The sequence below is a fragment of the Chiloscyllium plagiosum genome, unplaced genomic scaffold (genome assembly GCF_037043375.1).
Source record: "Chiloscyllium plagiosum isolate Xiang-an unplaced genomic scaffold, Cpla_swu_hap1 HiC_scaffold_5, whole genome shotgun sequence".
NCBI lineage: Eukaryota > Metazoa > Chordata > Chondrichthyes > Orectolobiformes > Hemiscylliidae > Chiloscyllium > Chiloscyllium plagiosum.
Window position 1 is genome coordinate 2,932,328 of NW_028270143.1, and position 17,071 is coordinate 2,949,398.

General features: G+C 40.9%; 1 long non-coding RNA gene across 1 annotated transcript in view; it reads left to right on the top strand.

The window, feature by feature from the left end:
• The window catches only part of LOC122549667 (uncharacterized), a 178,705-nt gene that overhangs the window by 106,041 nt on the left and 55,593 nt on the right, over positions 1 to 17,071 (top strand). The window contains exon 7 of the long non-coding RNA XR_006311632.2: positions 3,045 to 3,228. This is a non-coding gene — a long non-coding RNA (uncharacterized LOC122549667). The remainder of the gene's footprint in view (positions 1 to 3,044; positions 3,229 to 17,071) is intronic.

A 17,071-nucleotide genomic window follows, 5' to 3' on the forward strand; every position in this document is an offset into this window, starting at 1 on the left:
TCTTAGAACATACAATTGGATGAATTAACAAAACAAGGTGCCTGAGAGGGGGAACCATGTCAACCCCCAATAGGTGATACAGTAAATGCCATCACCTTCGATCAGACTTTGGGTCTGATCTCATACTAATCCAAGGCATTGAAACTTACTTAAAACATATCTCAGAGGGAATATACCCTGCATTTTGCAACGTGGAAGAATAATATACAACTCAAAGCTGGACTTGTCTTTAAGGATGGATGGTATATGATTGAACCCAAACCATAGCCAAATAATATATCAACACTATGATACCTTGGATCACCAAGGAGTGAAAACAACCACTTGAGCAAATTAGAAGGCTATATTGATGGGGCAATGCAGGAAACTATCTGAAACATTATGTGAACAATTGTTTGCTATGTGCGTAGAGTAACACAAATCATTACACTAACAAAGGCGAATTAAGACACACAAGATCAGTAAATGGACCCTGGACAAATTTGCAAATAGACTATATCGGACCTCTACCACCATGCAAAGGGGAATATGAAGATATCCTGGTGGTCATTGATACCTTTTTAAATGAGCTGACACGTTTCCCACTAGCATAATGACTGATGTTGGTATGGCAAGTATTCACTAGGTGGGGACTCCCACACATCATTCTGTCTGATCAAGGCATCCAGTTTACTACCCAAGTCATGTAAAATATAATGATTTTGTTGAGAATAAATCTGAAGTTTTACATGGCTTAACCTGTAAAACTAGTGGAAAGAATGAACCGAACACTAAAGGGCATGATTCGGAAAACTATATAACAAAATAATTCCACATGGAATGTAGTTATAAGACCATAAGACTATAAGGCATAAGAGCAACAATTTGGCAATTCAGACCACCGACTCTGCTGCACCATTCAAACATGACTGATAAGTTTCTCAACGCCATTCTCCCACTTTTTCCCTGTAATCCTTGATCCCCTTGATACTCAACAACCTATCTATCTCTAACTTAAATATATTCAATGACCTGGCCCCCACAGCCTTATGTGGCAATGGAATCTATAGATTCACCACTCTCTGGCTGAAGAAGTTTCTCCTTATCTCTGTTCTGAAAGGCTTTTCCTTTCCTCTAAGGCTATGCCCTTGGGTCTTAGTCTCTCCTACCAATGGAAACCTCTTCCCAACATCTACTATGTCCCAACATACAGTATGCTGTATGTTTCAATTAGATCCCCCCTCATCCTTCTAAATTCCATTGAGTATAAACCCAGAGTTCTTAAACGTTCCTCATCTGTTAAGCTTTTCATTCCTGGGACCATTCCCATGAACATCCTCTGAACACCTTGCAGAGCCAGCACATCCCTCCAGAGATATAGGGCCCAAAACTGTGCACAATACTCCAAATGACATCTGACCAGAGCCTTGTAGAGCCTCAAAAATACATCCCTAATTTTATATTTAAGTCCTCCCAAAATAAATGACATTATCTTCCTAAATACTGACTCAACCTGCAAGTTTACCTTGAGAGAATCCTGGACTAGAACTCTCAAGTCTCTTTGCACTTTAAACGTCTGAATGGGAACATATGTGATTGTTGGAAGATATTACTGTATTATCAGATTTTAGCTGTATTAAATATTATGGACTTATTGACTGCCTGTGCAGGGTGACATGGCCAATATTTGAGGCCTAACTCACTAAATTCTCAATGAATGAAAAGGAAGGGCTGTGATCTTGTGGGTAATTGTAGCCCTATGGTTATGGCTAACAGTCGAAGCGCCAGAGCATGATGATTAAATATGCTGACTTTACATAAGATCAACTTACAATGCAAAGAAGAAGTAAAGCTAGAGTGCTGACTAGGCAAATGGCTGATGCTAAAAGTTATTTGGCCTGTATGGTTGAAAAAAGGATAAAGTAAGACTGAAAAAAGGAGCAGATGTCTTCTGTTTACATGACCTTTAGACAAATGAGCTCAGAACTATGAGGATCTTGTGCAAGAGTGGCGTGACATTGAACAGTCTGGAGAATACATGAAGAAGGCACATCAGAGACATCAACAGTGACAACTTGAGACCAGTTGTCATGAAGGGAATTAAATTGAGTTGAATTGAATTGAATTCGCTTTATTGTCACATGTACTCAAAGTTTACAGTGAAAAGTTTACAGTCAGCGCATTGCAATGCCATCTTAGGGTACAAAAATACCTCGGTATGGATACGTAAGCTTAAACATCTATTGCTGGAAAAGCGCAGCAGGTCAGGCAGCATCAAAGGAGAAGGAGAATCGACGTTTCGGGCATAAGCCCTTCTTCAGGAATGAGGAGGGTGTGCCAAGCAGGCTAAGATAAAAGGTAGGGAGGAGGGACTTGGGGGAGGGGCGTTGGGAATGCGATAGGTGGAAGGAGGTTAAGGTGAGGGTGATAGGCCGGAGAGGGGGTGGGGGCGGAGAGGTCGGGAAGAAGATTGCAGGTCAAGAAGGCGATGCTGAGTCTGAGGGTTGGGACTGAGAAAAGGTGGGGGGAGGGGAAATGAGGAGCTCTCCACCCTTCAGGCACTCTGCCTGTATTCCTGACGAAGGGTTTTTGCCCAAAACGTCGATTTGCCTGCTCCTCGGATGCTGCCTGAACTGCTGTGCTTTTCCAGCACCACTCTACTCCAGAGTGGGAATAACAAGCTTGTCCATATCAGGGTTAATGGTTCCCCTTAAGTGTTAGGGGTGCTGCAGTCTGATAATTAATGAAACTTTTTGATGCAATCTGGTATATATCATTCAGAAATATGTAAATGTGCTAAGCTGCCTATATTCTGCGTTTAGCCTCTTTCTACTATTGATTTAAGCATCTCACTCAAAAGGGCACTTTAATATTCATTCTTTTCATAATCTAATAATTGTGAGAAGGTTCCCTTGATTTAGAGCCAACTCCCAATCTTATTCTCCTTGGCTAGGCCAGAGTTGCTTGTATGGGAACTAACAACTTTTATTAAATGTTTGACTGGCAAATTAGTGTCAGTTAGTACCTGTAATTCTGGTCATAACATTGTATCTGGACATAACTAGATGTCAGCTCTGAAAATGTGTTGCTGGAAAAGCGCAGCAGGTCAGGCAGCATCCGAGGAGCAGGAGAATCGACGTTTCGGGCATGAGTCCTTCTTCAGGAATGAGGGCAACACATTTTCAGCTCTGAACTCCAGCATCTGCAGTCCTCACTTTCTCCTATAACTAGATGTCAGCCAGCTTAAAGGTATGTATGTAACAAATTCACGTTGATAAACACGCCACAATCGTTTTCATGTTTTTTGTATTAAGTACAATATTTATAGCATGTCAATTTTTTAAAAAAAATTCATAATGACTGTAACGTCTACTTTGTATATCATGCATGCTTTGAATAGACTGAAACTTAAAACTCTATTAATGGCTGATAAACAATGCTAGGTTACATACACAGGCAAAGGTTGTGGCCTGACTGTATGGCAGTATGAGAAAAGGCTGAAGTATGAAAAAAGGCTTGTATTTGTTGATTTAATACATTGCAGGAATCATCTTGCAGGCACTTTAGCAGTAGCCATATGAAAATAATGGACAGATTAACTTTCTATAAATTTGTCACATTCATAGTAATTTACCTAATGTAGTATCCTCATGTGGTAATTGCTGCCAGTAGTACCTCAAACCTCTGAATGATAAATTCAATGAAATTTTTTGTTTTATCACTTTATCAATCTGAATTGAAGCACCTCTTAAATACTTCAGACACAGAGGAGCAATTGTTTGATAAATTTCATGAGAACTGTTGAATGATTTTAAAGAAAGTTGGTAAGGCAATGTGATAAATTGGGGGGAGCATAAGAGAATGAAATGTATTCAATTTTCACCCAATATTGAGTGGTAGAGAGACTGAGAGAATAAGGGCAACGTGATGGGAATGATTTCTACTAAAAATATTCACCAGGACTTTTCTCTGGCTTGTCAATAGATGAAAGGTTGCCTTAGCTTTTGTGAGTCTTTTTCAGTTCTTAACCGGTCCGATTAACATTCAGTCATTTGACAGCAGAGAACTTGAGTAATGCTAAAAAATTGCACATTTTAATGAAGCTTTTCATCTTACATTCATCAGGACATTTCACAAGAATGTCAATTCAACACTTACAGAGGAACCTCAATTATCTGAAGGACACGAGTGGCTGAGTATTTTGTTCAGTTAACTGAATTCCAGATAATCGAATGCTGGATAACACAGTTTAGCCAAGCATTGGGACCTTGTGATCTTGCCGGATAATCCGATATTCGGATAATCGAATGTCAGATAATTGAGGTTCCTGTGTATAATGTAGGAGAGGACAGTACTGATTTGTTGGCAAGTGGACATTAATCAGTAAAGGCATTGGCATTGAGAGTATACCCATTAATGCTGATGGACTGTTAATTACCAGACTTTGTTTATATTTTAAACCTGTCAAGTTGACTGTGTTAGGTCAGGGCTTTGCCATGCAAAATGAACCAGCAAATGGTTGTCATCTGTTTGAATTGATTTATTACTGCCACATGTACCTAGATACAGTGAAAAGTTTTGTTTTGCGTGCAGTACAGGCAGGTCCCATCATATAAATATCATAGGATGACTGAACAGAGTGAGGAAGACAATGATATAGCTACACAAAAAAACAAGATCAACATTAGATTTGAAATTTGAGAGGTCCATTCATAAGTCTAATAACAGCGGGGAAGAAGCTGTTATTGTACATATTGGTACGTGTGTTTAAGCTTTGGATTTTCTGCCTGATGGAAGTGGTCAGAAAAGATTACAAAGATGATGTTGCCTGCCTTTCCATGACAACAAGAAGTGTAAATGGAATCAATGGATGGACAGTTGGCTTGTGTGATGGTCTGGGCTGTGTTCACGACTTTCTGTAGTTTCGTACGGTCCTGGGCAGAACAGTTGCCATACCAAGCCAGTGATGCATCCAGGTAGAATGTCTTCCGTGGAGAATCTGTAAATGTTGGTGAGGGCCCTTATGGACATGCTGAATTTCCTTAGCCTCCTGATGAAGTAGAAGTGTTGTTGTGCGTTCTTGACAGTTGCATAAATGTGGGTGGTCCAGGACAGATTGTTGGTTATTATCACTCTTAGGAACTTGACGTTCTCGACCATCTTCATCTCAGTTCCACTAACGTAGATAGGGTGCGCCTGCTTCTTTTTTAGATTAGATTTCTTACAGTGTGGAAACAGGCCCTTCGGCCCAACAAGTCCACACTGACCCTCCGAAGAGCAACCCACCCAGACCCATTCTCCTACATTTACCCCTTCACCTAACACTACGGGCAATTTAGCATGGCCAATTCACCTAACCTGCACATCTTTGGACTGTGGGAGGAAACCGGAACACCCGGAGGAAACCCACGCAGACATGGGGAGAATGTGCAAACTCCACACACACAGTCGCCCTAGGCGGGAACTGAACCCAGATCTCTGGCGCTGTGAGGCAGCAGTGCTAACCACTGTGCCACCGTTTTATTGACTTTCAAGAAGTATACTGCATATACATACTTTTCAGTCTGCAAAGGACAGGGCCCTGTGTACTCATATATGTGGCTTGTAATTTGATTAAAAATATCAACAGCAAGTTCAATTTGCACATCTCTAATATAGAAACATGTCTCAACACATTTGACTGAAGTGCATAAAAAATTGGATGCTAAGTCAAAGAAGAAAGTATCAAAAGATTTGACCGAAACCTTATTTAAAGGAATGTGTTTTAAGATGAGGCGTAATGGAGAAGTGGTACAATGGGCTGTCAACTCCATTATAGTGTGCCAAAAGCAGGTGAGGTGAGTGGAAGTTATTATATTTATAACTTCTGGAGCTGTGAGCAAGCGTTGTTGCTTCTAGGCATAAACACTTCAGAGATACCTACGACTCTGAAGGATTTCTCTCCAGGAAAATTCTGTTACCGTACTTAAAATTCTTAGCAACTTTGATAAGCTATAGACTTCTTATTCTGAATTCCCATCTTCCTTTGTTAAAAAAAACAGGATGGTGTGGGCCAGGAGGACAAGGCCAGCATCTTAGATACTATCATGCCCATGGTTACATCTTTGCTGTAATGCAGTGCTCCAGCTATGGCTTAACTAGTGCTTTAAACAGTTTGAACATAATTGCTTGCTCTTAAATTCTGTGCCTTATTTACTAAAATTATTATAGCTAGTTTATTTATCCATCTTTGTGGATCTGTGCACATGCACCCCAAGGTCCCCCGTGCTCTATTCTTTATTAGTATCCTACCATGTATAGCATTTTCCCCTTTCTTGATTAACTTTCCAAATGCATTAAATTACATTTGATGGATTGAACTCTATTTCATGTTTTTTTGCCCATCTGATCAGTTCATTAATGTCTTTCAACAATCTCCAACTTTCTTCCTTACTATTGATCATATGGCCAATTTATCAAAGATTGATAAATTCTTGATCTCGCAAGGAATTAAGGACTATGGGGAGAGTGTGGGTAAGTGGAGTTGAAATGCCCATCAGCCATGATTAAATAGCGAAGTGGACTCGATGGACTGAATAGCTTTACTTCCACTCCTATGTCTTATGGTCTGCTGTATCATCTGCAAACTTCTGAATCATACCCTCTTAACTTTGAGTCTGTATCATTGATATATCAAAAAAAAAACAGGTGACTGAGAGCCCAATGAGACCACACAAAAACCATTTGCCCTCGGAATCCATAAATTTTAATTTTTCTGATCAGACTGATATGTGGCATCTTGACAAAAACATTGATAATATCTTTGGACACTCATAAAATCTGAAACGCCATCAACCTTCCTGCTTATCTCTATATTCATGTGAGATACATACTCTTGTGAGTAAACAACAACATATTATTGAACATAATGACCTATAAAGGATGGAATGAGAAGACATTAACATGGAACCTTACAGATACAGGCTCCAGTTCCATTTGATCTGACATCACTGTGACATTGTTCCTTTCACACATTCTCAATAATTGCATATAAAATATAATTTCTTTTTTCCCTTTACATCTCTCCTAAAATTTCTTTTATCCTTTTTAACATTTAACCTAAATATCTAAACATGGCTCTCTCCACAACTCATTTGTGTTTGAGGGATTAACCTCCAACATCATGCTTGGTTCTCTTGAGAATATCTGGTAATTATGTGTTTTCCAGTTGCTTCCTTGGGGGGCATTGGTGAACGGAATGACTGCTTTGGATGGCATCTGGCCTTTGGGCTGTGACCCATATGAAGATTTTGTTGTATCACCCTCCAGGTTCTTCTTCAAAAACCAAGTCTTTCATTACTCATTAACTATAACACATAGTTTTCTTTAGCTAGTCATTTACCATGATCTTGGTGTTCTGAACATCTCTGGAACAATGAGACTATTTTCTTCATCAAAACACCTCTCTGTTTTGCCAAGTAGATCAGGACACTAATGGTGTGAGATTTTTGCAAATCCTTTGCAGGCTTTTTGTTTACAATGTGCAAGGTTTAGTTGTGTTCTTTGTTTGCTAAGAGCTACACTATTAACTGAAAGTAGCTAGACTGTGCAAATACTTGTTGAGTTCTGAGCTGTTTAAGCTTGTTTGTGTGTTTAAATGTAAACACAAAAGCATTTGATGAATTTATGATCTCAATAATCTGGTATTGTACATTTTGGCTTAAAGAAAAAGCTCTTGAGTGGTTTCATTGCTCAATAATGGGTTTCTTTTGCTGCCAACAGCAGTCATTTGTGCAGATTAACAGTTTCTGCATATTAATATTAGAATATTCCGCTCTGGACTTCAGGTGGAAAAGTAAGTGGAAAGGCAGGTTGTGTAGAGGATAAGAACCGTTCACAGACATATATTGATAGGCTAAGTAGATAAAACATTGGCAAATAGAGTATAATATGGGAAAATGCAAATCTGTTCATTTTGGAAGGGAGAACAAAAGATCAGAATGTTATTTAAATGGAGAAAAACTGTAGAAAGCTGCAACATAAAGGGACTTGGAGCTATTTGTATGCAAACCACGGAAAGCTAGCACACAAGTGTAGCAGGTAAACAGGAAGGCCAGTGGAATATTGGCTCTTGTTTCAAGGCGGTTACAATATAAGAGTAGGGATGTCTTCCTGCAACTGTACAAGATGCTGGTGAGACCAATCTGGAGTGCTGTGAGCAGTTTTGGTCCCCTTATTTAAGGAAAGATATAATTTCATTGGAGGCAGTTCAGTGAAAGTTGAGTAGGATGATTCTTGGTATAGAGGGATTGTCTTATGAGCAAAGACCAAACAGTTTAGGATCCTGCTCCCTGGAGTTTAGAAGAACGAGAGGTGATCTCATTGAAATATTTTGGATTCTTAGGGCCTTCATAGGGTGAATGCTGAGAGGATGTTTCCTGTCATAGCACCAGAGTGCATAGTCTTAGAATAAAGTGGTGCTAGTTTAAGATTGAGATGGGGAGGAATTTCTTCTCTCGAGGGTTGAGAGTTTATTGTGAGGGTGAAGTCCTTTTGTATATTTAAGGCTAGATAGATAGATTCTTAATCAGTCGGGGAATCAAGGGTTTCAGGGAAAGAGTAGAAATGTAGGCATGAGAAATGGTGGATCAGCCATGATCCTATTGAATGGCCTACTCCTGTTCCTAATTCTTATGATCTTATGGGATATTTTTCTTTCGAGATAACTTCTTATTGGCTGCTGGGAGTTGTTGTGCTTCTTCTTTGTCTCCCTTTTCTGAGGATTGAAATTTTTACTGCAAATATGACAAGCAACTATGCCAATTCACTGTGAATGATTACAAAACATTATTGCAAACAATTGGCTTCTGCTTGTGCATGGTCCCATTGACCCTGTTTTCAATTTTCACAACATCTTTGGAAACACTGAGACCACTTCCTTGCATGATTGCAGATCTCTTTCGAATTGTGTAATTTGTGGTGTCTCAGATTTTACAGTTATTTTACTATCTAGATTTTAAAAATTCTCATGTTTTCATTAGTAATTGCGTTGCTTCAAGATTATTTTCTTGCATTGCAAAGTGGTCAAGCTTTCATACAACTGTAATTGGCTTTGTGGGTTTACTGTCGCCGGTCTGCACTTCAGGCTCTAAGCTTCCACCTCCTGATCTGTGGGTCTGTTCACCATTGCTAACATGTAGTTATGTGTTATCTACACTCTAGTGAGTAAACAGCGTACACAGAGGATAGTGTTGGTGAAATTTAGATTTTAGACTGTAAGTGATATGATGCCTTCATACTGAAAGCAACCTAGAGGCTAGTGTCAGCAGGATCTCTGTAGCACCTGTGTAAACGAGAGACAATGTTAATGAGAACATTTCAAGAAGGTCTTGGGAGAAGAGAACGTCTTTCTGCACAAGCACAACAACTATAACCACTGTAAAGAAATAATTCTCTTTACTAACTGTTAAGTGAGTATCAGGCTGCCTCATGGGGACAGAGGCCCAAACTCTCAGTGCCTGCTGGATATATACATAGACCTGCACTCTACTGCACTACCTGTTCGTGCTGAACACCAACAGCAAGGCAACGGTGGGGGGGGGGGGGGGGTGGGGGCTGAGAAATTGGCCTCACTCCAGATGCCTGTACCTTACATGGAGCCAGAATAGAGTGGTACCACATATAGACAAGTCCAGAAGTCTCTGCTCACAAGCTCCAGAGGTAGCCAGGCCTTCCACCATCACCTTACCTGCCAATCTCAACCCTTTGGGAATTCAAACCAAGTGGTGTGAATCTGAAGTAGGTCACTGGGTAGGTCTGGGCCTTCTAGCCACAAATTCCCCTGGCATCTTCCAAACAAAACTCCAAGGCCAGTAGGCTCCACTGTAGGCCAAGCTGCCATCACCTCAATGGCAAACCCTGGAAATGCACTCAAGATAGATGACAGTGGATTGTAAATGAGTTACCACATTTGTAAATGTATGTTGATTTGTCATCTTCAGCTGTGTGAGAGAATATCATTTCAGCTGCAACTACAAAAATGAAGGGAAAGAGGTTAGCCATCTTTAGAGCTGCAAAATGTTCTAACCCAGTCTGAGAGGTAACTATTCTTTCCAGGGTGTCATACTGGCATGAAATTTAGGCAGGATTGAAGGAGGATTAGCAAAAGTTGTGAAGGCTTCCACCTATATATAACCTTAAATTTTATTGAAAAGGATGAACTTCATAGAATGATCAAAATGTTAAATTGTACTTGAAGTTGGAATTACACCAGGAATTCTGTCCTCAATAACATCACAATATTTGCGATGACTTCCCATAATGTCGATCCATTGAACAACATTCACAAGGAATACCCATGTGTGTGGCTTTGGCCAATGCTGGTGTGCTCTAGAATGCTGATGGTGCAGTTCTGTTTGACGAACGTCTTCATTATCACAATGCTGGAGCTTTCGTGATCCCTAATGTCAATCCCATAGCTTCGGGCATCCTTCAAATGATTGGAGCAGAGATTTTGAGCGTCAAGCAGGGGTTTTCTGTCTGAGCAACACTGTTACAAAGCCCAGCTATAATCTGCATAGAAATCGGATGCGGAGGGGCCATCCTCTAGCCCTTGGTGACCCCAGTGGAATGAGGTGTTACAAGGCTGGACATCATGCAGTATTCCTGAGAGCCTGTTTGACCAACTTAGAAGTCTAGGTGGCTACCATGCCATGAAGTCACAAAATCCAACCGCCAGATGTCAATCAGCATGATAGGTCCCTACCTGGAAAGAACAGACCAATTCCCCCTTGACTCTTGTTCAAAGCGAGCCAAGAAAATCTTGGCAAGTTATGATGATTCCAGTTGCAATTAAAGAACAGTGACTGAGGCCAAAATACTGGAATTTTCAAGAATGGGTTAGGTTTGGTTAAGGATATGGGAGAAAGTTGGAACAGGGTACTGAGTTGGATGGCCAGCCATGATCATTGTGAGTAGCAGAGCAGGATCGAAGGATGGCATGGTGTCGGAGAAATCTGCCCAGTAGGTTAGAGATCACAAAACACAGCTCAAAGTGAAATTGACAAATAGTTTATTGCAAGCAATATCGCTGGAGGAGAAAACAGACCAGCTGACACAGAACTGACAGTCTGCACAGAGAATTTGATTTCTCCTCCCAGAGCTGAGGATGAGACCACTTTTATAGTAATGCTGCACAATGACACTGATTAAGAAATGGGAAACTACAATGTTTCTAGAAATGGAGTAATTTAGTTGCAAGGATGCTAACTGGAAAACAGTTTATCGGATGAATACCCTGTTCCTTCACACGATGCAACATCCTGACAGTATCATGGTTCCATTCATCTGCACAGGTAGGTGTTAAAGTCTTTTCTGAAGTGGTGAGGTGCTTCCATTGTCCTGTGGTGCCTGTCTGTCTGTCCTGCTCTTTGTGTGGCTTTGGTGTTGCTGGGTTATGAAACTGCCCTTAAGGCTTTGAGATCTCTCGTCGTGTCCATGGGAGCTTAAAGCGTATTCCATTGTCTGTGTGCCGACTGACCCAGTTCATAAGCTGCTCGGGAATTCTGGGTGTCCTGGTACAATTTGGCCAATTTGCTTTTGTGCGCCTATCATGGGTTAGCATATCTTTTCCCACACATGGCCTACTCCAGTTCCTATTTTCTCTGTTTCTCTGTTTCTTAAGGTTGGCTCTGTTTCCTCCATAGGCAAGCTAGTATGCTCAATCTCAGTTGGTGCACCAGTCTGCGGTGCAACCAGCCTGTCAATGCTAACCAGTCAAAGAAGGTAAGAATTTCCTGGAAACCCCCTTCCACTACCAAGGCCCTACCAAAGCTATGTGGAAACTGGCAAGGAAGTCAGGAATCCAACATATTCAAATACTAGTTCAATTTTCAAACCTTCTGCTGGAATTGTGGTAAGGGTACACTGGAACTGTTGGGATCTATTGTGTATGCTTCAGTTTATCTTTTAGTGCTGTCTCAAAATCATTTTAATCCATCATATTCTTTCTTCATTCTGTTAATTTTTATGTTGTATGTGGTTGACAGAAAATTTAAAATTTGATATTCTGAGAAGTAGAATATTGTGCTCATGGTAATGTTGAAACTAAAATAAAGCTTTTAGAACAAATCTTTGGGGTGGCACAGTGGCTCAGTGGTTAGCACTGCTGCCTCACAGCACCAGGGTCCCAGGTTTGATTCCAGCCTCGGGTGATTGTCTGTGTGGCGTTTGCACATTCTCCCTGTGTCTGCGTGGGCTTCCTGCAGGTGCTCCGGTTTCCTCCCACATTCCAAAGGTGTGCAAGTCAGGTGAATTGGCCATGCTAAATTGCCCCATAGTGTTAGGTCAATTAGTCAGAGGGAAATGGGTCTGGGTGGGTTACTCTTCGGAAGGTCGGTGTGAACTAGTTGGGCCAAAGTGCCTGTTTCCACACTGTAGGGAATCTAATCTAAAAAACAAATCTTAAAGCATTGGTTAGGAAATACAGTGTGGCAAATTATAAATCAAAGCATGACAATTTGAAAAGCCACTGCTTTATAACATAGCAGTTGAAATATTAAACTTCCAATACCGTAGTGATCTCGACTCAATTTCCTCCAGTGTGGAGATTATGTTTCTGAGTTCTGGACATGTTTTACATAAAAAGCAACTCAAAAGAACGAAATGGAATTTAAGAACAATAACAAAAATGAGAAAAAGACCTGGGAAATGTATTATGAATTTGAATGAGAATTTGCATAGGTCATATAATGGAAAGAAGAACATGATCATTTTCAGGATGCTACAAGAGAATTCTGTGTAAATTCTACAAAATGGATGAATATTTTGAAGGAATATGTATTCATTACGAGTGAAGCCAGATGAACTTTGAAATACTCTGGTGTCTTCATTTTCTGGTTTCTATTCCCTTGGAGAACCTAACATCATTATTCTGATAGCTTTCTTTCTGCTGCAAAACATTGCTTGAAAACTCAATCAGTTTTCAAAATAATGATGTCTATATCCAGGGAAAACCAGATTTTCAGAGTATGATGAGCTGACTCTTTTTATAAGGGTTTGCTTTTCATCTGAATTTCAGATTTCAGTGACCATCAAATATTATGATAATGTTTGACATTGCACCAAAGTAAAACTCTCAGAGACTTTTTTATTTAAATTAATCCTTTAATAATTTCCTCCAATTTCAGTCAATTTCCTTTTTATTATTTACAATTATATTTCAATCTTGCAATTCAACAAAAAAAAACAAGCATGCAATATTTCAGATAGAAAAAAGATTCTGATCTTTTCTTTCAAAACTATAAGTATTGTTAGAGGTTAAGTACAACAGTGACATACATGTTCTTGTTGGAAAAATTAACAGCTATTTTATACCAAGAAAAATAATAACTAGTATTCATCTAGCACTTTTCATGTAATGAAATGTCCTGAAGTCCTTCACAGGATCATTACAAATAAATTGTATATGAAAAGAGCACTGTTCAGGATCATTTTGATCTCCGGATGTAACATGTGTAGAACAGCAAAACCCTGAGAACTATCTTAAAGCTTATTTCACCTCTCTGCCTACCACCACCACACACTCCCAACCTTGCTGCAGTTATATAAGGCCTTGGTGAGGCCACACTTTTGAATATTGTGTGCAGTTTTGGTCTCCTAGTCTGAGGAAGGACATTCTTGCTATTGAGGGAGTCCAGACTGATTCCCAGGAATGGCAGGATTGACAAATGAGGAAAGACTGAATCAACTGGGCTTGTACTTGCTGGAATTTAGAAGAATGATGGGAAATCGAATAGAAACATATAAAATCTTTATAGAACTGGATAGTCTAGATGTGGGAAAATTGTTCCTGACATTGAGGAAGTCCAGATGAGGAGTCAAGTCTAAGAATAAGGGGTAAGCAATTCAGAACGGAGATAAGAAAGAATTTCTTCACTCACTGAGTTGTGAACCTTTGGAATTCTGTCCCACTGAAAGCTATTGGGGCCAGTTCATTAGGTACATTTAAGAGGAAGCTGGAAATGCCCCTTGCTGCTAAAGGGCCCAAGGGTTATGGGGAGAGGGCAGGAATGGGATACTGTGATTGCATGATCAACCATGATTATATTGAATGGTGATGCAGGTCTAAAGGGTGCAATGGCCTACTCCTGCACTTATTTCTATGTCTTTATGTTTCTATATCCTGTCGAGATCATTAATATATATATGAATATAAAAAAAGAGCAGTTGCATAAATATCAACTGCTGTGGGAATATTTGCATCAACATCATGTCTAATTCAAAATTGTTCACTGCTATCCTCTGCTTTCTATCTCTCAATTAATTTCTTATGCATTCTATCACTACCCCTGGGTAATCCAAGATGGAGGAGACCTTGGAGCACAGGTTCATAGTTCCTTGAAAGTAGAGTCACAGGTAGATAGGATAGTGAAGAAGGTGTTTGTTATGCTTTCCTTTATTGGTCAGAGTATTGAGTACAGGTGTTGTAAGGTCATGTTGTGGCTGTACAGGACATTGGTTAGGCCACTTTTGAAATATTGCATGCAATTCTGGTCTCCTTACTATTGGAAAGATATTGTGAAACTTGAAAGGGTTCAGAAAAGATTTACAAGGCTGTTGCAGGGTTGGAGTGTTTGAGCTATCGGTGAGGTTGAGTAGGCTGGGGCTGATTTCTCTGGAGCGTCAGAGGCTGAGGAGTGACTTTATAGAGGTTTATAAAATCATTTGGGGCCATGGATAGGATAAATAGACAAAGTCTCTTCCCTGGGTGGGGGAGTCCCGAACTAGAGGGCATAGGTTTAGGGTGAGAGAGGAAAGACATAAAAGTGACCTAAGGGGCAACTTTTTCACGGAGAGGGTAGTGTGTGTATGGAATAAGCTGCCAGAGAAAGTGGTGGAGGCTGGTACAAATACAGCATTTAAAAGGCATCTGGATGGGTACATGAATAGGAAGGGTTTATAGGGATATAGGCCAAGTGCTGGCAAATGGGACTAGATTAGGTTAGGATATCTGGTCGGCATGGACGAGTTGGACTGAAGGGTCTGTTTCCATGCTGTGTTTCTCCTTGTGACTACTTGGACTTGGGGTGCCCTCAAAGAAAGACCTCTCACCACTTCCCAGCTTGCTGCAGTGAGGGAAGAATGCAGCTGCCACCATGTAGCAAATACAACACTCAATGATCCCTGCCAGCTCATACTTCATTTTTATTCATTCACGGATTGCGGGCATGGCTGGGCCAAATGGAAGGAAATTGGACTGGATTAGTTTGGGAAATCTGTTTGGCATAGTTAGTTAATCATTTAGAAACAATCAAAGTTCAGGAAACGAGAGGGTAAGCTACCATTGCAAGCTATCCTGTACCAACCTTCTCAGTCACTTGATCAATCATGCCACCATTCTGCCTATCATCATTTCTGGCCCCATCCCAGTTGGAGCAATTTCATGATCTTCTGCTGTTCATCCATACAGCACATATACACTTCAAGCTGAACCCCCTTGCCATAGAATGCAGGTAACCCTGTCTCTTAATTACTTAGCCATGTGTTAGTCTCTCTTGCAGCCAATCTAAAAAGCCATCCTGAACTCTGGTATCTTCCTAAGGATCAGTTACCAACACCATAACAAATTGCTGATCAGACACAACCTTGAAATACATATTTTCTCCTATCATAGAGTCATAGAAATGGACAGCACAGAAACAAACCCTTCTGTTCAACTCGTCCATGCTGACCAGATATCATAGATTAATCTAGTCCCATTTGCCAGCACTTGGTACATATTCCTCTAAACCTTTCCTATTTGTGTACCTGTCCAGATGTCTTTTAAATGTTGCAATTGTACCAGCCTCCACCACTTCCACTGGCAGTTCATTCCATACACGCACCACCCTCTGTGTCAAAATGTTGCCCCTTAGGTCCCTTTTATATCTTTCCCTTCTTACCCTAAACCTATGTCCTCCAGCTCTGGACTCCCCACCCCAGGGAAAAGACCTTGTCTATTTACTTAGTTAAAAATCACACAACACCAGATTATAGATGAACAGGTTTATTTGGAAGCACTGTGACACTGTGGGCGGCACGGTGGCACAGTGGTTAGCACTGCTGCCTCACAGCGCCAGAGACCCGGGTTCAATTCCCGCCTCAGGCGACTGACTGTGTGGAGTTTGCACGTTCTCCCCGTGTCTGCGTGGGTTTCCTCCGGGTGCTCCGGTTTCCTCCCACAGTCCAAAAATGTGCAGGTCAGGTGAATTGGCCATGCTAAATTGCCCATAGTGTTAGGTAGGGGGTAAATGTAGGGGTATGGGTGGGTTTCGCTTCAGCGGGTCGGTGTGGACTTGTTGGGCCGAAGGGCCTGTTTCCACACTGTAAGTAATCTAATCTAACTACCTGATGAAGAAGCAGCATGCCGAAAGCTAGTGCTTCCAAATAAGGGGGCACAGTGGCTCAGTGGTGCGCACTGCTGCCTCAAGCAGCAGGGACCGGGCTTCGATTCCAGCCTCAGGTGACTAGCTGTGTGGAGTTTGCATATTCTCCCAGTGTCTGCATGGGTTTCCTCCAGGTGCTCAGGTTTCCTCTCACAGTCCAAAGATGTACAGGTTAGGTGAATTGGCCATGCTAAATTGCCCATAGTGTTCAGGGATGTGTAGGTTAGGTGCATTGGTCAGGAGGAAATGTAGAGTAATAGGGGAATGGGTCTGGGTAGGTTACTCTTCGGAGGGTCAGTGTGGACTTGCTGGGCCGAAGGACCTGTTTCCACACTGTAGGGATTTTAATTCTAAAAAACATGTTCGACTATAACCTGGTGTTGCATGATTTTAACTTTGTACACCCCAGTCCAATACCGGTACCTCCAAATCTTGTCTATTTACCCTAACCATGCCCTTCATGATTTTATAAACCTCAATAAGGTCACCCCTCAGCCTCCAATGCTCCAGGCAAAACAGCCCAGCCTATTCAGCCTTTCCCTTTGCTCAAACCCTCTAACCCTGCAATATCCTTGTAAATCTTTTCTAAACCCTTTCAAGTTTCACATAATTCTTCTTATAGAAGGGAGACCAGAATTGGGTCAATATTCCAAAAGTGGCCTAACCAATGTCCTGTACAGCTGCAACAT